Here is a 24,048-nt window from a genome sequence, read left to right as displayed (position 1 = left end):
TAAATAAAGCTGGCCTGAACATGAGAGTGCAGAGGTAGCCACACTAGCCACAAAGACCAGACGGTGGTGGCACACGCCTTTATTGCTAGTACTCAGGAGACAGAAGCAGATGAATCTCTGAGTTCAAGGTCCTCATAGGCTACACAAGATCTCTAAAAGAGAAACATAGCCAAGTGGTGGTGGCTCACACCTTTAATCCCAGCACCAGGGAGGTGGAGATGGGAAGTAATATGGCTGGACAGAGAGAGGAATATAAAATAGGAGGAGACAGAAGCTCATATTCAGTCTAAGGTTTTGTAGAGACGGCAGACAATCTGAAGATTTGTAGAGACAGGATATCATCTGATCATCAGGCAAGCTTTATTTGTAAAACCAAGCAAAATATCACTACAGCAAACCAATTAAATGTTTTGTTTATAGGTGTTACCTTAGTCGTGGTATCTCTTCACAGCAATAGAAGAGTAACTAAGAGAGGTGCATGCATGGCTAATAGACAGTGGAGTGAAAAATGGTCAATTTTCACAAGAAACCTATGATGATGGGTTAAAAGGATAAAAGAAATATGGAAAATGCACTAATTTGCTAAGGTTACATAGCCCATGATTTCTGCCAGGTTTCTAACTCTGTTAGAGTTAGTCCATGTGGCTTTTTCTGAGGATGGGGACAGGCAGACAGACTCTCTACATTGCCAAGGGTGATTTTGAGGTTTTGAACTTGAGAGTCTCCTCCCTCAGTCTCTTTAGAACTTGAATTATGGGCAAACATCACAGCACCTGGACAAATCATTTGCTGTCTACACAAATATCTGTTGAGATTCTTTTTACTTTTAACCAAGATACAGGCAAAAGGATTAGGTAGCAGGTTGTTGGTGAAAGGCTGTTTATTTGTTCCCAGCTTCCCAGACCCAAAATAATGACACAGAAACTACATTATTTGCAATACTGTTTGACCAATAGCTTAAGTGTATTTTTAGCTAGCTCTTATGTTGTAAACTAATCCATCTCCATTAATCTATGTATCATATGAGGTCATGGCCTACCGGCCAAGTTCTAGCAGGCTCAGGTGGGGGTATCTGTCTCCTGCAGTGGATACATGGCTTCTCCCCAACTCTACCTACTCTCTCTCTACATCTCTGTCTGGATTTTCTATCTGGCTTTACTCTGTTAAACCATTGGTCAAAGCAGCTTTATTCATTAACCAATAAAAGCAACACATATACAGAAGGACCTCCCACACCAACAAGTCCATAAAATAAATGTATGCCTTAAATTCTCCTCCTTAAAGATGCCATAGAGTTCTAAATAAGTATGTATAGCCACTCATAGATACTGGATTCTTATGAGTACCCTAATGCAAGGAGGAGTGAGGATGTAGAACTGGGAAACAAGCTTGAAGGTGGTTAAAGTAAACAAAAGCACAGGGAATTATCATATGTCCAGACTGAACTTCTGTTTCATGCCAAGAATGGATATTGAATCATGATAGATGTAACAAGAGACACTAAGTATCTAACCTCAGTATCTTCAGTTATTAAGAGATTAGGGCTACAGGCCATGACAGGAAGTACGAACAGAGGCATTTGTACACGGTATAAATATCCTTAGATCTTTGAGCATCTCTTGTAAGCTGGCACACATGGTGCAGGATGGTTTTAACTTCTTAATTCTCAACTGGCACTGATTTAAGTCTCTTGGTTGTTCAAACTCTTGAAAAAGGGATGATACATGCAGGCAGTGAGTGAAGGTCAGGCTGCTACTCACTCTACTACAGGGTATAGGCACCCTTCAAAACAGTTTTAAATCACAAATGTCAATGATGTAACTATCCAGAAATCTTGCATTTAGGGATCAAGTATTTGTGATTTTTAGACTGGTTATTCATAGGGAAAGTGGGACCAAATGGGATGAAATGATGACCATTCACTTTTCAGTATTTCAAGTACATTTCCAAGTACTTGGAGAAAAAAGTTAGCAATAGAAACTGACAGAGCTTATTTTAAAATAAACCTTAGAAGCTTGAGAACAATAGTTCTGTTGCCTCAATTTCAGGGAACAAAGTTCAACTGAGGACAAAGGAAAGGGTGTTTTCCTCACTTCAGCTAAGATTCAGATATGGATCTGGTTTTACAATGATGTCTTTTCAATCAGCGTTTTGATTATGGCAGCCATCAAAGTACAAAGCTTCTTCAGCATGTCACAGGAGGACTGCTGAAGTCAAATGGAGCACCACAGAAGTAATGGATAAGTAAGCTGTCCATAGTCCTGTCTGAACATGTGGGTAGCTTCAGTTCCATACTCGTGTCCGGTAGATAGGAGAGATGTGTTGGGTGACTGAAGGACTTATATGGCATGCGAGTGATAGAAAGAACCTTGATTTATGTGTAATTTTGAGACCAAAATGTTAGTACATGCTAAGGGAGTGTTAAAGTGTTTTTATTACATGGTATACTAAAATAAGATGCATATATACCAGAAAACCCCCATGTAAGACTTTCTTTGGATAGTCAGACAGATCTAAATCTCTTCCTCCACCTATTGCAATTCAGGCTAATTGTAAGTTGTTATTAATGCACACTTAGATTTTTATGATATAGCTTCACTATCATTCAGGAAAACTTTCCGGAGAAAGATTAAAAGAGCAAGAAGGGCTCAAAAATTGATGAGGACTTGTCCAAAATACCCAAAGTCATCTTGAAGGATCTGTTGACTAAACAGAGAAATATAAAAATCACAAAGATATTGGGGCAAATGAACTTTTATTGGAATGAAATTATCCAGAAGGACATGCTATTATAAATAAATATGAAAATCCCCTTTCACATAGTTTAGCTGCCAATTAATAAGTACATATTAAAGATGGGAATTAGGGAATTATAATTTTGTAAACAACATCTTTTTAAAGAATTTCAATAAAGAATTGTCAATGTATTCTTAAGCTAATGGGAAAAAGCTTGAAAGGCAAGGATCTTTGAAATATGTAAAATTGTGACTCTGAAACAATAATTACCAAGGTAAGTTAATTACTTTAAAATGGAGAAATGTGGCTAGGATCCTAGCACTGAGAATCGTGGCTACTTCTATAAAGAGCTACATGTACTTTCAAAGGATGGTGATGTACCAAACAGTACAATACCTAGACTTGTAGATGCTGCTATCCGACAATAGTCACTGCTTGGGAAATGGGAGGTGGTGGCGGGGAAGAGACAGAAATCTTTAATAAATAAATAAACGGAAAAAAAAAGAATTACTCAAGGTGACGACCAGTGAAGATGAATTTGAAACAGGTAAGCAAAATTTCCAAGCAAATCCTTAAACCTTGGCAAAACCGAAGTCAGGTTATTATTAGTCCTTGTGGAAAAGATTGGTCAAAAGAAAGAAATCATTTCCTACAACATATCTTATCTGAATAACATTTGCATAGTCATAAACAATTGCTATTGACCCACATAAAATATGATGCCAAATACTTTAGTATGGTCTATAAACAGGAAGAGTCTCCACGGGTGCTGTGGGAAAAGGACATGAACCTCAGCTCAGTCTTATCTGCCACAGCAGGAAGGCAATATTGTTGTCACCAGCAGAGGAAGAAATGTGAGGATTTTCTTGGAGTCCTGTGAACAAAAGCACCAAACTAAGAATGGAAGTCACTGTAAAGTAGGGAACACATTGGGAGAGAAAACAGAGGGCAGTGCTTTTCTTCATTTTTGTCAGCTCTGACTTAACAAAACACATGTTCATGCTGGGAATAGAAAGCTCTATTAAGACATACAATGATGTTGACTGTTGGCTTGCTTTATATTGCCTTTATTATGTTTAGGTACCTTCCTTGCATCCCTGCTCTCTCCAAGACCTTTATCGTGAAGGGGTATTATAGTTTGTCAAAGGCTTTTTCAGCATCTAATAAGATGATCATATGGGTTTTTTTTTCAGGTTGTTTATATGGTAGATTACATTGACAGATTTTTGTATGTTGAACCATCCCTGCATCACTGGGATGATGTCTATTTGGTCATAGTGGATGATTTTTCTGATGTGTTCTTAGATTCAGTTTGGCACTATTTTATTGAGTATTTTGGCATCAATGTTCATGAGTGAGATTGGTCTGTAATTCTCTTTCTTAGTAATGTCTTTGTGTAGCATTTGTAAGTAATTGTAGCCTTGTAAAAAGAGTTTTTCTGTTTCTATTGTGTGGAATATTATTGGTATTAGTTCTTCTTTGAAAATCTTGTAGAATTCTGTGCTAAAACAATCTGGTCCTGGACTTTATTTGGTTGGAAGATTTTTGATGACTGTTTCTATTTCTTTAGCAGTTATAAGTCTACATAATTTGCTTCTCTGGTCTTGATTTAATTTTAGTAAGTGATATTTATCCAGAAAAATGTCCATTTCCTTTTGTTCTCCAATTTTGTGGAGTACATGTTTTCAAAGTATGACCTGATGATTCTCCGGATTTCCTTCACAAGAGTCACAAATAGTATAAAATATCTTGGAGTAACTCTAACCAAACAAGTGGAAAACCTGTATGACAAGAACTTTAAATCTTTGAAGAAAAAAATGAAGAAGACACCAGAAAATGGAAAGATCTCCCATGCCCTTGGGTAGGTAGAATTAGCATAGTAAAAATGGCAATCTTACCTAAAGTAGTCTTACAGATTCAATGCAGTGCCCATCAGAATTCCAGCAGGACTGTTCCCAGACTGTGAAAGAATAATACTCAACTTCATAAAGAAAAGAAAAGAAAAACACCCAGCATATCCAAAACAATCCTGGACAATGTAGGAATTTCTGGATGCATCACAATCCTTGACTTCAAACTATACTAAAGAGCTACAGTACTGAAAAGAGCCTAAAAACAGACCAGAGGACTAATGAATTCTAATCAGAGACCCAGATGTCAGTCCATACACCTATGAACTCCTGATTTTTTTAAAAAAGCAAAAAATATAAAATGGAAAAAGGAAAGTATATTCAACAAAATATGTTGGTGTACAAAAAAGTTCCACAATAGCCCAGAATGGAGCATAATAAAGATTTATTTATTTATTTGGGGTTAAATTCACAGAAAGGGTAGTGATCCACAAACCTCTGTATACACTGGGAACTGGAACAGAATCCAGCAGCCAAAGACCCACACAGAATTTTCATCTATATTTATAGTACATGAGACCATGCCCAAAGTGACTGATTCTTAAAGGCTATTGACTGAAGGAGTTTCCACAAACACCTCCAACTTTGTCTAAATAAGAGAGGTCTAAAGCCTAATACAAAACTAGTCTTCAAGCCCATCAAAAACCTGAGAAGGGAAGTAATATTACTTGAATAAACAGGAAGTGCAATCAAGCAATTTTCAAAAGGTGCAAGAGCAGAGACAACTGAGTACCTGGGAAATTACCCAAAGTCTCATTTGCAACATTTGGGAAACCAACTTTGGCTAAGACTTAAAGTATCTGACAGACCATTTTCAGAGGCAGGAAAATTTAAAAAACGGTCTTACCCTGTCTTAGCAAGGTTTGGCAGTCTTTTTGCTTCTGTCATGCTTGTCTGGACTGGACACCATGCATTTTGTCAGCAGCCAAGACAGAGGCAGTTCTTTGCCCAAAGGTCAGTTTTGCCAGGAAGAAAACAAGCTCCAAGTGCTCAACAAGTCTTTGGTGCTCAACATCCTCTTGGGAACATATCAGTGCTGCCAGGAACAATTGTGTCTTACATCAACAGAATCCTAAGTTATTTAAATGTCATACTCTACAGTTCTTTGAAGTGTTTTAAGATTATCTATCTATGTGAAACACAATCTTTATGCACCTAAAGAACCTGATTAGTCTAAATATAAGTATGATAAACATGGATGACTGTTGACTTTTAATTCTTAATACCTATATAGCTTAAAGACTAAGGCTTTGTATTAAAAAGTTAAACAAATGTGCAGCAAGTGAGGATAATGACCTCAAAATGTAAACAATGTTAAAGTATATTGATCAGAGGTAGAAATGTATAGTGCAATAATAAATATATCCTAAAAATCCATCAATATACAAAATATCTTAAGCAGAGGTGGAAATGTGCATGCATACAATATGACAAAATAATTTTGTATAGGTGCACAAATATAGTAAACAAAAATAGAAGCATATTCAATATAACAAATATAATTTTAATTTGTATCAATATACAAGAATCTATACTGATATAAATTGTCTATATAATAAATCACAAGTAATCTCACTATTACTCACTATTATAATTAGTATAAGTTCACACCAATCTACCTATTATTCCATCCCATTCATTTCCTGTTTTTATTGTTTTTTTAAGAGAAATCCATGAGCCTACTTAATTTCCACCCCCAACCCTATACCAGTCATAACCAACCATTAATAATGTCCCTATTGTCTGAGGACAATCATTGTTGGAAGAGGGGATATCGTTTTCTCTCACTTCCAGCTGACATGGTGGCAATGTTATTCTATGGGATCTGTAAAAAGTAAAATGAAGGTGAAGTTTCAAGATAACTATCTGGTATATTTGCAGATAGTTTCTGAGTAGTCAAAAGGTTTTTCTAAACATCTTATTTGAAGTTCTGGCCAGAAAGTTGTAAGAAGGTGCACCATCTCAGCTAGTCAAGTTGAGATCTATCTTGAGAAGTTTATAATCCAAAACTGATTGTAAAGTGGTACTATTAGCATAATGGCATCAGATCAACCAGGTGGAATCATTGTTGTGGAGACCCATCTTCATTGGGAAAGGCTACTTATTTATATTTAGCCATCTGGACTTGAAACAAACACACAGAAACTGTATTAACTAAATGATTAATTGGCCTATTAGCTCTAGTTTCTTATTGGCTAGTGCTTACAACTTAAATTAACCCATTTCCTTTATTTTGTGTATTGCTGCGTGGCTGTGGCTTGCCAGCATGGTTCCAACACATCTGTCTCCTGCAGCGGCTACATGGTGTATCTCTAATTCTGCCTTCTTTCTCCCAGCATTCACTTTAGTTTTTCTTCCTAGCTCTACTCTGCCCTATCACAGGCCAAAGAGGCTTCTTTATTCATTAACCAATAAAGGCAACACATATATAGAAGGACTTTCCGTGTCACATCTTTTTCCTGGAAACTTCAAAGATTACTGCAGGAAAATTTATTGTTCATTGTGGGAAACTTAAAAATTTTTCATATAGACATATATTTAACAAAAGGTACCAAAAAGACAATAATAGGTATGGGGAGAAGTCAAATATTTTAAAAGCAGGATTTTGATAATAGTAGGCCCAAAATTTTATCTTCCTTCTTTCCCATACCAGGTGGCTCCTGATATGAGAGAGAGACTCTGAATTTTTCTTTTAACTACATGCTTAGATTGTGAGTATAGCCATTGTCCTACTCCAAAGACAGCTTTGATTTTTTTGATAAAAAAAATCTTACTTACTCTGCAGATGATATTGGCATCATAAATCAGATTTTTCTTTGCTTGGTGATTCTTTTTGGATAGCTATCTTTTCTTCGTTAAGCATTTAGATGCCCAAGGCCCCTTGACTCTTCAAAGATGGGTAATTTCCTGCAAAGGCAAGAACAGAACACTGCCCCAACCCTTATGAGATTTCCTTACAAACTGGAGGATTTTCATCTTTATGGATGAACTATCATTTCTCTTTATCAAGAGATTGCTCTTTTTCAAACTGAATTTGTATTAATTTTGATGGTATCCATAGTTTTTCTTCTCCTGTGGAAACAGGAGCAAAATCCCTTCCCAATGTAGCATGTCTCCTGATTTCCATTCTGAGGTCAACACATCCTTGAAACACACTGAAACTATAGTACCCTGCATTAGAGAAGCTAAGTAACAAGGTGAACCCTAAGAAAAACATATATAGATACTCCTGCCACAGGGAAATGAACAAGATATCCAACAAAATTGGGAGAATGGGGTGAGTGGAGAAAGGAGAGCAGAAGAGAAGGAGGAAGAAAAAAAAAGGAAGAGGAGGAGAACTTGAGGGAATGTGATAGAACTTGAGGAAAGATGGAGAACAAAGAAAGAGCTATTTTGATTGAGAGAGCAATAGTGGAGAGGGTGCCCGAACTGGTCTTGTCCTGTAGTCAGATGGATACCTATCTTAAAGTGTCACCCTAGAACCTCTATCCAGCAACTGATGGGAACACAGGCAGAGATCAACAGCAGAGCACTGGGCTGGCTTCCTCTGTATCTGGGTGATGACTGCAGATTGAAACTTTCCTCTTCCCACAATTCTCATTGCCCTGCCTCTACTTCCTACCTGGTCACCCTACCTATACTTCCTGCCTGGCTACTGACAAATCAACATTTATTTAAAATATAAGTTGCAGGATAGAGACCATTGTCTCACAACACCCCCCCCCCTTTTTTTAAAACAAGAACTCTGAATCGCATCTCCTTTGTTTAGCTTTTCTACTGACCATTATTAATAATAACTTTTAACCAACATTCTAAACAAGGGCAAACATTCATAATCCTCTCCCTCCCTACATGCATGTATCCACATCTATGCATCTCTACTTTTGTCTGTATGTGTGCTGGTATGTATACATATGTGCATGCTTGTGTGACTGTGTGTGTGTGTGTGTGTGTGTGTGTGTGTGTGTGTGTGTTGAGGCAAGTTCTCTTTATGTAGCAGGCTTGGAATTCATCATTTGGATCATGCTGTTCTTAAACTTTGACAGTAATCTTCTTATCTTTTCATGCAGGGATGTAGGACCACACCTGGTTTGACCTCAGCTTCTTTATATCATGTAACCAAATGTGGAAGAATCACAGAAACCTGGCAAAGCCAAAGTTTACTGAATGTGTAACAATAAGATCTTAATTCAAATTTAAACAAGTTACTGAATGTGAGCTGTTGCAGCAAGCACCAAGGATGTGTATGTCACCTGACTTTGCTGTGGTCTTGGCTCTGAACATGCATCAGTATATTGCTCTGGTGCATTCCAACATGCCACACATACTAACAAAACCTGTTGAAACTCTTTGAGACTATTTGTGATGTGAATTGCAGGATTTTTATTCAACATACAAAGCTTATTCTCTTATAGAAACATACTGTGTTAATTAAAAAACAGAAAGAGCTTAAATATTTTTCTGTCTTCATTCCTTAGCGTGTATCATTTATCAAATTAGTTTACCTCTGGATCTTAGTGTCTGATTTTAAAAAGTGCCATCTCATTCACTGATTTGATTTTCATTAAACGTTATTAAATGAATTTTGGGTTGGGAGGAGGACAGACTTTTCCATCACTTCTGAAATGGCCATAAACATGCGTCTGTCATTTTCTGCCGTGTTTATTTGAAGTGACAGGCTCAGCAACGATGAGTTGCTATGCCAATCAACATTGAGAAACATGAGAAATGCTATGTCCTGCAGCACCAAATAGTCAGTTTGGGGTTAACTGTATGAAAATATACAGTACATCTACTTCATTACTTTACAAATATGCTTTCTCTTCAATAAATTGCAAAATTATATGTACAGTAAATTTTGCTTTGAAATACACTTGTTTATAATTTGTTGTCAATATTTGATTGATTTTTATACTTATGCCTATACATGTGGGGTTATATACAAAAATCTCTCAGACCAAAGGCATTCACCGATTGAAAAATCTATAACTAATCTTGTTCAAAACTACCTTTACATTTTCTGCAAGTCATAGCTCAATTAAACTCTAAGTAGGATCATATCTGTGTTGAGGTTTTTTGATGCAAGGACTCCAAAGACTAGCATCTCCCATTTCCTTTTTCATTTCTGATAGCAGAGCATGGAGCTCTGTTTCCTTCCAGAATATGCACAGTTTTAATGTCTTCAAGCATAGGGAGAGTTTCAATGTTATCATCCAAAAGAAGAATTACCACAATTCTGAATTCATTTGACTACCACCCTCCTGTGTCACTGCAAGGCTGCAAGCAAAAAAAGAACAATCAATATTTAGAAGAGAACAATAGCAAGAATAAAAAACAAAGGAAAATTGTTGAGTAAGCAGGGCTCCAGGCTCCTCTTATGGCATACTGCTGGATATTGGATGGAGTCAAAACCACTCATTTGAAACAGCAGCCAATATCCTTAGAATCCCCATGGGCTGAGAAGCAAGCACCAAAGTACAAATATGAGATCTGGGCCATTCACGATGGGAGCATTTTCCCACTTAAACGTGAAAGGGGAAAATGTAATTTCTAATTACTCTAAGAAAACTCACTGATCACAATCTATTCAGTTCATTGTTATTTACCACACGCTTTCCTTCCCCTTTTCTGAGAACTGGTCTGAAGAATGTTTCCTATCCACTTGTTCTGCAGCATATACGTTCTGCTAGTTCAAAGTGTGTTTCTATTTAAACAGTTCACTGGGCATTTTGTGTGAACTACTTCGTTTCCAAAACAACTACTTCTTTTCTGACAGGGCTGACTTTGGGTTCTTAAAGCTGTTTACACACTTTGCTGTGAATTCTGTATTTAGAAGCCATCTTCAGTCACAATTGACAAAGTGCCTGGCGTTTAATCGCTTCTTAAATACTGGCGCTGCTATGTGAAGGGACTTCTGGTTGTTATTCTGAGCATCAGGCAAGAAGGGAGGAAACCTGTTCAGGGAGCCACACACTGAGTGATTCTCTTCCAGGTGTGTGGAGGCTGGCCTTGGGAAGAATGCAAACTAGGAGAGCTTAATTTATTAGCTCGGTGAGTCCACAGCTGCGGGAGCAATGGACTTAAAACCTGGCTTCTGCACACAGCAGTCGTGTCAGCTGGCAACAGCACGCAGAGCAGTGGAAGAAAAGGAAAAGATTATCTTGGAAAGAAAATAATGTGGCATTTTGCCAGGTGTGACTAGCTGGTCATAGCTGTCCATTCTAGTTCTCATCACGTGCAGAAAGAATTAAGTATGGAGCAGCAGATCATTTCTGGTGTTGGCAAGACAATAAAATAGCAAACAAGGTAGGTATTATATTTAGATTTTTAAAAAATACAGAGATAAGGTGTACTTAGGTATCACTCGAAATTATAACATTCTGAGATAACATGGCAATCCATTGAACATGGCATTCGTTCTCTACCTCATTTCTCCAATCACCTTATTTTAACCCTTGAGAGAGCTTAGGGATCAAGGCTGCTTGTTCCCCACAGAACCTTGATCCAAGGGAATGCTACTTCCATTTATGCCACACTCAAATCAAATACAAGAGATTTAACAATATATTTCCTTATTAAATTGGTGTTCTGGATATGACTGTACACCGGAGACTGTTTATAGAGATACAGTGTGCCAGTTAATCTTCATGGTTGATGTGATTGGTTCTGGAATCACCTAGGAAGCAAACTTCTGGACACGCCTATGAGATAGTTTCTAGAGATTTAACTGAAGCAGGAAGACACAATGTGATGTTTTCCAGGTACATATCACTGCATTCATGAATCTGCCACGCCTTCAAGGCTGCGATGGACTATACCCTCTCATACTAGGAACTCAAGTAAATCCCTCTTTCTCTAAGTTGCTTTTGGTCAGGCATTTTGTCGAAGCTACAATAATAGTAACAAATCCAGATAAAATAAGTCTGAGTGTCTGTTGTGTGCTAGGGTACGTCTCAGAAGCAAGCTCAGCAGCAGCACCCCATCCCAACCTGGTACTGGTTTTGCCTGCCTTGAAAAGAATGCTCCATTTGTCACTTGAGTCTTGACAGTTTGGCGTGCCAACATGGAGCTGACCAAATCCACTTAAAGTCCTGAGAGAGCTTGGGGAGTTATCCCAGATAGAAAAGAATAGAGTTAAACACAGCTTCTTGATAGCAGAACTTTCTCAGGTGAGCTCTGCTTGCTAGATGCAAGTGCTCTCATTTAAGAGAAGCTTCTTAACTCAGCTTTAGCTGCAGAACCTTGCAGCTCTTTTAAGAAGTCCTGCCATGAAACACTTAAATGGCATTGATAAAAAGCTCATTGTATACTTTTCGGTGGTGGCAGGGACCTTGAAATGCCTTAGAGTTGTGGCAATAAACATGGCTCCGGCCAGTACCTCTGCCATGAGGCTATACTCTCAGAAAAAAGCTAAAGAAGGGGCTGGATCCGGTCGTCAAAGCCATGGCTTTAATCCTAGTCATATTGCTGAGTAAATAAAAGACTCATGTGAGGCTGGGCGGTGGTGGCGCACGACTTTAATCCCAGCACTCAGGAGGCAGAGGCAGGCGGATCTCTGTGAGTTCTAGGCCAGCCTGGTCTACAAGAGCTAGTTCCAGGACAGGAACCAAAAAGCTACCGAGAAACCCTGTCTCGAAAAAATAAATAAATAAAGACTCATGTGGTCAGAAAAAGAGAGATATACAGTAAAGATAGAGTCAAAGATGAAGAAAACCTCTAAACAGTTTACTGTATGTTTAAAAATATATGTAAGCTTGGGATAAAAAAAAACGATGAAGTCCTTAAAAGAAAAAAAGAGAATAGTTGGGTGTGGTGGCACACACCTTTAATCCCAACACTTGGGAGGCAGAAGTAGGTGAATCTCTGTAAATTTAAGACAACCTAGTCTATAGAGTGAATTCCAGGACAGCCAAAGATACACAGAGAAACCCTGTCTCAAAAAGCCAAACATTAAAAATAAAAATAAAATAAAAGAGGTTAAAATAAAGCCACAGAAAGTTGGAAAATACACAGAGAGTCTGGATACTGTATGTTACTGTGTAGTCTTTAAATTGATGACTGAGCAAGGAGCAAAAGCTGCTAAAAGACATTTGATTATAAATGCTGCTGGATTAATCAAATATATATACTTTGAAAGTGCTTGACTTTAAAATTCTAGTCAAAGATATGTTACTTTTGAGAAGAGGTTTTGCTTTTATTTCCACAGGAAATGGGGGATTGTGGGATCATTCTGTGTTAAGAAAAACCATGTTTGACCAAGGAAGACCCCCCCTTTGATTGGAGGAATAGTCCAGCTGTCTGAGTTCTACATCCAAAACAGTTCAAAGACTGCTGTTTGAGATGATCAAGCCACACAGGATACTCCAGTCAGGACTTAATCATAAATCTAAATTTTCTCTAGGTCCCCATAAGATTATCAACACCCCCCAATCAGCAGGAAGTAGCCTGGAAAACTACATCCCCATTCCTCCCAAAAAGATGGATTATGGATGTTTGCCTTTGTTTAGAATGTTGGTTAAAAGTTGTTATAGATAATGGTCAGTAGAAAAGCTAAACAACCACAAAGAGAGCTAGGAACTGACTGACATTCTAAAAAGAGCATTGACAAAAATCATAAAGAAAAATCAACCCTAGGGAGAAGGTTCCTTCTTTCTTTCCTTCTTTTCTTCTTTCGTTAAGAAACCCTAAAACTCAGGGAACTTGTGGAAGAGGTAACAGAAACATTGTTAGAGGCAGAGGATAGGGGAGTTTGCTGTGATTTTTGTCTCCTAGTAATGTCAGAAGTTGCATCAATAAAATCTCACAAGCATGACCACTTAAATGTGAACTAAATAAGGATAACATCAGTGGACATGTGAAAACAGACAAAGGCCTGGGGGGGGGGGGTCAATCCTACACAAAGAACTGTAGGCAACTGAGAAATGTTGGGAATTAGAGAGGGAGCCTTTACTTCCTTGACTGGTTGTCCAGTGCCAAATTTTCAACCCTGTAAACCTACATATAGAAAGTACTATACAGACTGAACAGGTTCTATTTAAGAATACATATACACATTCAATAGCAATTAATAAAAATATGAGACCATGAATTTAAAGGAGAGCAGGAAGGGAAATATGGGAGGACTAGGAAGAAGAAAATGGAGTGGATAATGTTGTAATTAAATTATAATCTTAAAAACAAACAGTTTAAACTAAGAATGGCTTGAGCATGTGAGCTGAAAGTGTCCTGAGCTGTCACAACAAGGCCCATGGGGGATGTGCTTACTGAGTTCCTCTGGAGATGGATCCTCTTCCTCCCTTCCTCTTGCCCTTTCTTTATTTCTCCTGACTTTCAGCAGGCCTTGAGCTTGTTTAGAATGACAAAAATGAACATGTCAGCTTTCATTGCAAAACACTGCCCTGCTAAAATGGAATTCTGAAAAGATGTGCTGCCCGCTTCGTTAGTAATCACATCAAATTCCTTTTTCTTGGTTTGTTTTATGACTTCACCCTTCTCAGTCCCACAAATCATTTCTTTATGTGATTGGAGGTTTGTTTTTTTTTTAAAGACTGAATTTTCTTCATCTGTTACTATGAATTTCATAAATATAAGATGGAGAAATCTTTCTGCTTTAAATACCAAGAAATCTATTCTACAAAGGAAAGAAGGAGATATAAGAAGAAAGCAAGGAGGTGAAAACCCTACCTCTCTGAAAGAAGTATTAGAAACAAGAATATCCAGTAATGGGCTTAATTATCAGAAACAATAAATTATTAATTTAATCTAATAGTTTATGCACAGGCCACTTTTGTAGTTCATAATGTATGAATCAGAAGGCAGAATAATACAGAAACTCCATGGGTTATGCTTTTGAATAATCTGCTCCTGTAGAAATTCAGTGGCCTGCAGCATTTACAAGGCACAGATGGGATTAGCCACCATCTCCCCAACAGCAACTAGTTCCTTTATGATGTGTGAGCTGCGGTTATTGTGGGGTCCATTCTTGCCTCTCATCAGCATTTGTCTGCTGTTCTCATGACATGTAGCCTTTGTATTTCGCAGGCATAGCTATCAGACTGCCACTTAAGCCTCTAGGCCAACATATCACAGCAACTGTTTTTATTTTTTAAATAATTTCCATACTGGCATGCCAAAGTTATAAAATGTCTGGAAATAAAATCTTGGTTCAGTGGTTTGACTTTTTTTTTTTAGTCTTTGCTCTCAAGGGCAAAGCAATGCCTAAGCAGTCCAGTCAGCCTCCATTTGTAGCTGCAAGGGATGCAGTGGGAGCTCTGGGGAAGGTTCTAGAAGCTTTCACTTCAGTGAAGGAGTCATGCACAGACTTTATGTTCTGCTAAAATGCAGTGTTTCAGACTGAGCTCAGCTGCACCCCATCAAAAGTGACTCTTCTAGCCTTTACCAGGGAATCATTGGGGTATACATCTTCCTGTAGAAGTTGTCCCCAAAGGATAAAGGATATTCCAGCAACTAGCAGGCTCTCAAAGGCTGTGACCAGCCTGAACCCTAGATGTTTCCTTTGCTTCCTGAACCAATGGATTAAATATCTTGACAAAAACCATGGGAGTTTTAGAACTATCCTGTCCAGTAATTCCACAGTTGGGTTTTCTTAAAAGTCCCCAGTCAGTAAAGCTTGTTCTGAGTATCAGTTCATTTGCTGATGTGATGGTTTTTGATATGAAGCTATTAATTTCATCTTTGGGGTTTATTTTGAATTATCTGTCTTTATTTAAGCATAAATGACAAATAATAACTAGATTTTGAGGAATATAGTACAACTTTTTAATAGATGTATGCTTTATATTGTGATTACTGTAATCATACTAATTAGTATATTCATCGCTTTATATAGTCAATATTTGGGATGGGTGGGTAAGGAAAATATTCTAATCTCATTCTAAATTTTAAGTAAATATCACATGGTTAACTACAATTATATGTTTTATACTAAACCTTAAGAATATATTCATCTTATAGCAAATATTATATCATTTGACAAAATCTGTATTTTCTTGGCAAGTGACTTTTTCTTATGTTTTTGTTAATTTTCCTTCTACTTCATGATCTCACTGATCTGTGAACTTGAAAGAAGGAAAATATTGGCTGTTCAGATTTTATTGGACCAATCAGGTGCCTTAGGCAGCAAGATGAAACAAGTGCAGCACATCCTTACATAATTAAACAAATGCAGCATCAACAAAAGAAACACACCTTTACATCCTTAACAAAGGCCACAGGAGCAAATATAACACACATTTACACAGTCAATGTAATGTTCCACAGCATCAATAAATATAACACACTTTACATAGTTAAAAAAAATTACACAATAGCATACTCACATGGAAAAGAATGAAATTGAATTTATGCCTTATACAACCCAAAAATAAATACAAAATGGATTGAATGCTTAAATATGATATCTGAAATCACAAAAGACCTATAAGAAAATATGTAATAATATCTCTTGCTTTAGTTAGTTTGTTCCTGAATATTAGTCTAAATACAAATGGCACAAATAAGAATAATTAAAAGGGACACCATATTGAACAGTTTGACATTCTTCCCAGAAGAGGGAAAAATAGGAATGAGAGAAAGTAACTATTTTTATATGCTGGGGGCTAATATCTAAGATGCATCAGGTATTCACTCAATTCAAAGCCAAATGAAAGCAAAGCCAATAACCTAATTTCTACAAGGGGCAAAAGGAAAATATTTACCCAAAGAAGGTAGAGAAATGCCCAACAGTCATGTGGGAAAAAGTCCAAAATCATTATTCACAAGGAAGTGAAAATTAAAATCGCAGTGAGATACTTCATCAGATTTGCTAGGATGACTATTTTATATATTAAATAATTTTACAAGCATTGGCAAGGATGTGAAGGAAAAGAGAAGACTCACAAAGTGAAGGTGGGAGTGTGACCTGGTACAGTCATTATGGGAAATAGTATGGAGGCTCTTCAAGACACGAAAGAACTGCCATGACCTGGGAATCTAACCTTGAGCTATGTACAGAAAGGTTCTAAACTAAGAACCTGTGCTTTCATGTTCACTGAAGCAGTGATGGTTACAACTGAGATTTGAAAACAACTTGAACATCATCCCCAAATAAGTAAGTGTGCTACATACATAAGAACAATGGTAAGTTTTAAGCTCCCCAAAAGACAAAAAGCCATCCCTTTTCCAAATATACAGGTGTCTAGGAGACAATCTTCTAAGTAAATCATCCATATCCAGTTGGATATTGGTTTTTTTAAACTCTTTGGAATAATAGATAAGAAGAAAAATATATATGCAGTAAATCTAATGAGCCAGCATATTAACTCAAAGTAATTAAGTATGCTTTAATGTCACTTAAATGTATTACTATTAATTAATTATGCATGAAAATTACATAAGGAGTGTAAAATTTTTCTTCATAGGGACAGATACAAGTTGTTTGATGCTCTTGGGACCCAGATACAAAGTTGTCTAAGATAATCAAATGTGGTATTCCCTTGCATCAAAATGTGAAAATTTTCTTAGCTTCTGGTAGGGTAGACATAGGAAATGGACAAGATCTGGCTGTAAAATGAGGTTTTCAGGTCTCTGATTTATTTCAAAAATCTCAACAATTTAAGGAATGGCGATCTGGGCAGTAGGAGATGCCCCGTGGGTGGGAAAATCAGGGCCATTGCTGTTCCTACTCTTGTTGTAGCACTTGACGTCACCAGCTGGGGCTTCTGGGTGGTCAAAAAGCAGTGCTTCTGTGAATAGCCATAGAAAATATAAGAATAAGTTCTGGACTATCATGTTTCATTGCATTTGAAAGGAGTGCACACCACCTTGACCCTCAAAGAAAGCAAGCCTCTGCAAACAAAAGAAAATGTTTCCTCTAAGATAGAAAGCAAACTCCTTAGACACTTGACAGCATGAAGTGCTGAGGTTATTTAGAAACCACTTGAAATGGTGAATAGGAAAAAGCTGTTGAATACCAGTGATTCAAATTCTGAGTGCCAGAGTTGAGCAACATATACCTTTTAAAGATTTTCCTTTGGCCAAGAAATATTATACAATTTACATAACGGGAAGCTGCATATAGGCTATGTTTAAGGTCAGACGGGATGTCCCGCAGTTATTATTAACTGCATATTAGTGTTAGGGCCCATGGCCTACATTATTACCCACATCCTTAGCTAAGTCAATACTGCACATAACCTGTGAACCAAAGCAGACATGGGTTAACTATCTACTATCTAAGAAGAATTCTCTCACCATCCTTGAGCTGTTAGTGGGAAAAAGAAGATACTGTTATTAGGCTTGTAGTAAACAAGGCTGGCCTACTATATTGGCACTGGAGGAACATCACAGAACTCTGGGCATCTCAGTAATCCAGAACACCAACCTGGCTCTATATAAGTCCTGCCATATGACATCAGGGTCAAGAAGTATGTGACTGTTTATATATATATATATATATATATATATATATATATATATATATATATATATATATATATATGTATATGTATGTATATATATTACTTATTTAATTCTTCTTGTTCATTTCTTTCTTTTATGACAGGTTGTCTTGTAGCCAAGGGTGGCCTTCAACTTGCTGTATAGCTGACTATAGCCTTGAACTCCTGATCCTTGAGCCTCCAACTCCCAATTGCAGGAAGATGCTCCCTTGTGTACACTGTATACTGTGCATGTTCCTAGTGCCTGCTGCACTGTAGTGAATAAAGCTTATACTAAAAGCTTAGTTTTTTGCACAGAAGCCTAGTTTGCTCAGATGGCTTGTGCATTTTGTTAAGATGTTTATTTCTGACATACTCTTTGGCAAATAATACAAACAGTGTTTCTGGTTTTCAGTCCTAAAATTACTGATCTCAAGACATGGGAGGGATGGGCTCACTCTTCTTGGATGTTTACACTTATGTGCTCTTTAGTGGAAACTTTACCTTTGATGTGGAAAGAAATAGAAAGAGAATGAATGAAGAAAGATTTCCCCATAGGATGTGACAAGAACATCTGTTGATTGTTGAGGCATTGTTTGTTATTTAATCTGCTTAGATGGATAGAACCGCACACTATGCATACCTACAGCATATTCAGGAAGTATGTGAAAGTAGATTTTCTCTTCTCCCCAGGTCACCATTCAGCAGTTCCTTCCCCAGAGCAATATACCATTCCATTTAGTGCCAACTTGTTGGTAGAAGGACCACTTGTTCGTCCCGTCCACCCAGCTAGCTTAACCCCAAAATAACCACACAGAAACTGTATTAATTAAAACACTGCTTGGCCCATTATCTCTAACTTCTTATTGGCTAACTCTTGCATCTTAGTTTAACCCATTTCTATTAATCCTTGTATGCCATGTGGCTTACAGGTTAAGTTTCAGCAGCATGTCTTACTCTGGCAGCAGATCCATGGGGTTTCTCTGACTCTGATTTCTTCCTCCCAGAATTCAGTTCTGTTTTCTCTATCTACCTATATTCTGTCCTATCACGCCACAGCAGTTTCTTTATTCATTAACCAATACAAGCAACACACAGAGGGAACTTCCACATCACCAACTACACTTTATTCCCCCATGTTTATAAGGTCCTGGTTCTGCTCACATTGCTCCTCTTTTAGTCTCTTGATGTCTATGATCTGGGTTTAGACCATCCCTTCCAGTACAGTTCTTCAACAATTTTTTTTTCTGTTTTTTCCTCAGCAGATTGAAGTAACAATGTTCTTAAATCTAAACTAAGAAGTATCTGCCTTCATATCATTCCTAGCTCCTCAACTTAATCACTAGTAAGAAGCAAAAGTTATAAATGCTCATTAGACTCTTGACACAGACTGTGAAGTTCGGCACCACCTCCATGTGGCCCAGAGGTCCATATACATTTATCTACAACGTGAAGGAGGTTTACAGGTTTATCTTGTTGCAGGGATGCCCAGAGGATCCCAGAATCAAATACACAGTTCCTTTTACAACCCTGTTAGCACGGGGGAACTCTGCCAGGCTGAAGGCTGAAGTGAAGTCCCAGCCAGTCTCTGGTTCATTGCTCAGCTGCACATTCTTCAGTGGAAAGCCACACACCTTGTCTAATCTCATTCAGAAGAAGCGTAGTGAAAGACAGTGACTCTTAACTGGAAGCAAAGGCTAGGGAAAAAATGATGTGCCAAAAGTTCACGGACATCTGTTACTCAAAAAACAAATTGGGAAGACAAAGCGAAAGAGAAAATTCCCTAATCTTTCTTATTTTCCTAATAATGGGACATTTATTCAAAGCCTAAGTCACATAAAGCAACACAGAACCCTTTGTTTTTCTCTTCTCTGGGAGAAGGACATTGTCACCAGATGTCTCCATCACTAATCAGTGAAAAGTGATTTACTTTGGGTAAAGTCCTAACTGTTTTTGTACTTACTTATACCCACTTGTGGGGGTTAAATGAAAGACTCATTGAGAAATGCAGAGATACACACTCCTGAGAAAATAATTGGATTATACTGCTTCATGGGTATTTATAGAGCTTTGACCACATGTTGGAAATTGTTCTAGTCAGTACCCATTAAGAATAAAACAATGTCCCTTGCCTGCATGCAGCTTACATTCCAACCAGAGGAAGAAAGACTGAATAGCAGTAGAGACAAACTGGAATGGGTAGAAATTACAAAACTAGTAAATAATTTAATATGCCAGAATAAAATAGAGCAAAATTAAGGGCAAACAACAAATGAGAACAGAAGGACCATAAGATGGCCAAGGTGAAGGAGCTGTGGCTCTTATTGGTATCCACCTTGTCTTTTAAAGTTTTCTTAACAAAATTTTTATTGAAGCAGTTTATCATGGTAACTAGAAACCTTCATTTAGAGCAAGAATTGGGATCCGGTCCTTTGCCCACTAAGTCTTAGCTGTAAATTTTAGCTGTAAACTATGTAAGGCATAGTATTCAATATTTCTATGTCCTTTTGAAGAGTAAAGAAATTTTTATGTCACCTAGGCACATACATTTTAAGAAGCAAATAGCTCGTAAATAGCATTGGCTTTTGCACACAAAGTAATTGCTTTGCTAAATGTATTGGTGCACATGTTTTTCCATTTTCAGGAAGAACAGCAAAGTGCAGAGCCTCATCTGCAGTGTAATCCAGTAGTGTGTGTGATATCGCAGCACATCCAGTGCACACAGACAAACACACAAAGACATGCACATATACAGACACACATACACACACAAAGATGGACACACATACACACAATACATATAGACACAGACATATAGAAACACATATATGCATACATACATACTTTATAAGAGACAGAGGTGTGTGTATGTATGTGAGAGAGAGAGAGACAGAGACAGAGAGAGAGAGACAGAGACAGAGAGAGACAGAGAGAGAGACAGAGAGAGACAGAGACAGAGAGAGAGACAGAGAGAGAGATAGAGAGAGACAGAGGGAGAGACAGAGAGAGAGAGAGACAGAGAGAGAGAGACAGAGACAGAGAGACAGAGAGAGAGACAGAGACAGAGACAGAGACAGAGAGAGAGACAGAGAGAAAGTTGCCGTGTAACTTTCTATAATGGGAAGGATGATGGCTAATCTTGGTTGCCAAGTTGATTGCATCTGATATCAGCTAAAACACAAAATTCTGGGCACCACCATGAGGAATTGTCTCAATAAGATTACTGAAAACAGGAAAAGCAACTCTAAATCTGGGCCACACCTTCTCATGACAGCCAAGATAAAAGGACATGGAAAATGGAAGCTTTGCTCTCTTCCTGCTTCCTCCTCGTCTCTCTGGTGAGTGTGCCTATCCTGTTGCTGTTGGAATTCCATCAGTCTTTTCAGTATTCAACATAGACTGAAGAGCAGCTGCTCTACAGGAATCCTCCAGGACTTCAGTGCCAGACAGGGCTGCTGAAACAGCCAGCCTTGTGGACTGAACAAATGCCGAATCCTTGGGGCTTTCTATTGTGCCTCTATTGTACTAGCCTGTAGCCTCGCTGCCTGCAGTATGTAAGCCAGTCTAGAAGAATGTAAGCCAGTCATATATATATTCTGTTCTTTAGAGAACCCCAACTAACCAACTAAGACAGGAAGTAAAACAGGATGGATGGCTTCAACCAAGTGCTTTTCCTTAAACCAGAGTTACATATCAAGAAAATGCATGCAGGTTTGCGAAACAGTTTATGTACAGTTGTGTTCTTGATAATATCATAAAATAAGGTGGGCTTTCCTGGGAAATGAAAAATTTCCTTATATAATGGATGTCTCTTCTATTTCTCCATACTCAGCAGCCCATGTTTCTTCTTGCCTGAAGCCCAGGTGTTGCCTCGAGGCTTGCCAAGTATTTGATTGTCTCCAGATGGACATCCATGGTCCTTACAGTTGTGATTGCTATTATGGGATTGTTGCTGCTGGCAATTCTAGTAGAAAATAAAGACAGGTGATGGAAGTAAAGAATAGTCTGTTATCTTCACAGTGAGCACAGCTGTTCATGGCCAACAATGGTCCAAAACTTAGAGCAGAAATAGATACGTAATTGAAATAGATGTAATTGAAGGGGTCCAATGTACTATTGAAAAAATAACTGTAAGGTATGTCATAATTGGAAAATTCAATCTCTTTTCTACAAAAGACATTACAATTTTTATAATAGCCTTCCACTATTTAAGTCTTATGTGTAGTCATATTTTTTTCTGTGCTGAATAGCTTTAATCATTTATATATATATATATATATATATATATATATATATATATATATAAAATTTGTATGTATATGTGAGGGAGGCACACATGCCACAATGTGTGTGTGAGGAAGGGTAGGTGAAATTTTCTTTTCTGTAAGCTAGTTCCCAAATCTCTGACAAGGAGACTTAATATTAATTATAAATGTTTGACTGATAGCTCAGGCTTATTACTAACCAGCTCAAATTAACCCATACTTCTTATCTAAGTTCTACCATATGGCTCATGGCTTGTTAGCTCATTTTGTACAAGTCCTGTTTTCTCTGTGTCTGCTTGTTGACTTCTTCCCAGCGTCTTCCTAGTCCCACTCTCCCATCTAATCTCTTCCTGCCCAGCTATAGTCCCGTCAGCTTTTAATTAACCATGGAGAATAATGCATATTTACAGTGCACAGAGATTGTTCCACAGCATGAAGTAAGTTAGAGGACAATGTGCAACAGTCAGTCCTTTTCTTCCACTATGTGGGTTCTGGGAATCAAATTCAAGTCATCAGGTCTAGTAGCAAGTGCCTCCATCTGGTGTCTCTCTGTGCATCTCTCTGGCCCTACCATGTGTGTCTTGAAGCATCAAAGTATCTGCTTATCTGTGATGGACTCTGAATGCCTTCTAGGGCTAATCAGACCTTCTCTGAAAATCTTCCTCCAGACACTCGGGAGCATTGTTCTTCTGTGTCTTTTGAAGTAAGCTATGGCCGTGGGAATTTCCTAGTACCCACACAGTAGCTTACAATCACCCCAGTTCATTGGGAGCCTGATGTCCTCTTCTGACCTCTGGAGTTAGAGACAGGTATGTGGGACTTATACATACATATACATAAAACACTTGCATACATCAAGTAAAACATTTAAGGAGATAAATGCTCTAATGCAGTAGCAACAGGAACTTTGTCCCACTAATTTAATAATAAGGAGTTCTTTAACAGAGTACATGACTTGCTGACACACACTGCCATGTGACCATAGGGGGATGAACTCCCTAGCAGACTGTAATCGAAAGGGCCAATCACAATTGTAATGGCTGACTTAGTAGAGCATTCTCATAAAATGATAGTGACAAGACTAATGAAGCCCTTCAATGTGATGATTAAAACGATCCCATGAAATAAGGTTCAAGTATCATTCCTAAACACTTGCTTAGCTCTAGGGAAATGAAGGCTAGGTGAACAATTTGAGATTTTAAAACTTCCTTGCACTGATTATTGCTAGCACTGTGCAGGGTTTTACATTTTCTGAAGCACTAGATTAAATTTCACCTAATCGTATCCTTGCACTATCCTTGCTAAGTAGCTACAGGGGAATAGCAATGCACATTTCCTACTGAAGAGACATTTCAAAGAGATTATTAAAGAACTCGCTCATGGCCAAGCAAACTGGTGGGGGAAGCTGGCCGTGAAGATCCTTTTATACAATCCCAGACCCAGCTAGCAGGCCCACTCCAGCAGACAACTTTGTCTCCAGCTAAGGAAAAGTCCAGCTGGCAAGGAAGACTATGTTCTATCCAGGCAGCCACGGCTTAAATAAGAAGTGGGAAATTTAGTTTTCATTTTGAGGAAAATAATAATCAATATTCCTTGTGTGAGAAATAAATCCTAAGAAGATAATAGCCAATTCCATTTGTCAGGAAAATGTAGGAGGCAAAAGTTCAGGCAGGGACACTCCAATATGAGCCCTCAGAAGGA

Source organism: Microtus pennsylvanicus, chromosome 10, assembly GCF_037038515.1.
Source record: "Microtus pennsylvanicus isolate mMicPen1 chromosome 10, mMicPen1.hap1, whole genome shotgun sequence".
NCBI classification, from domain to species: Eukaryota; Metazoa; Chordata; class Mammalia; order Rodentia; family Cricetidae; genus Microtus; species Microtus pennsylvanicus.
This window is presented reverse-complemented; position numbering follows the sequence as displayed.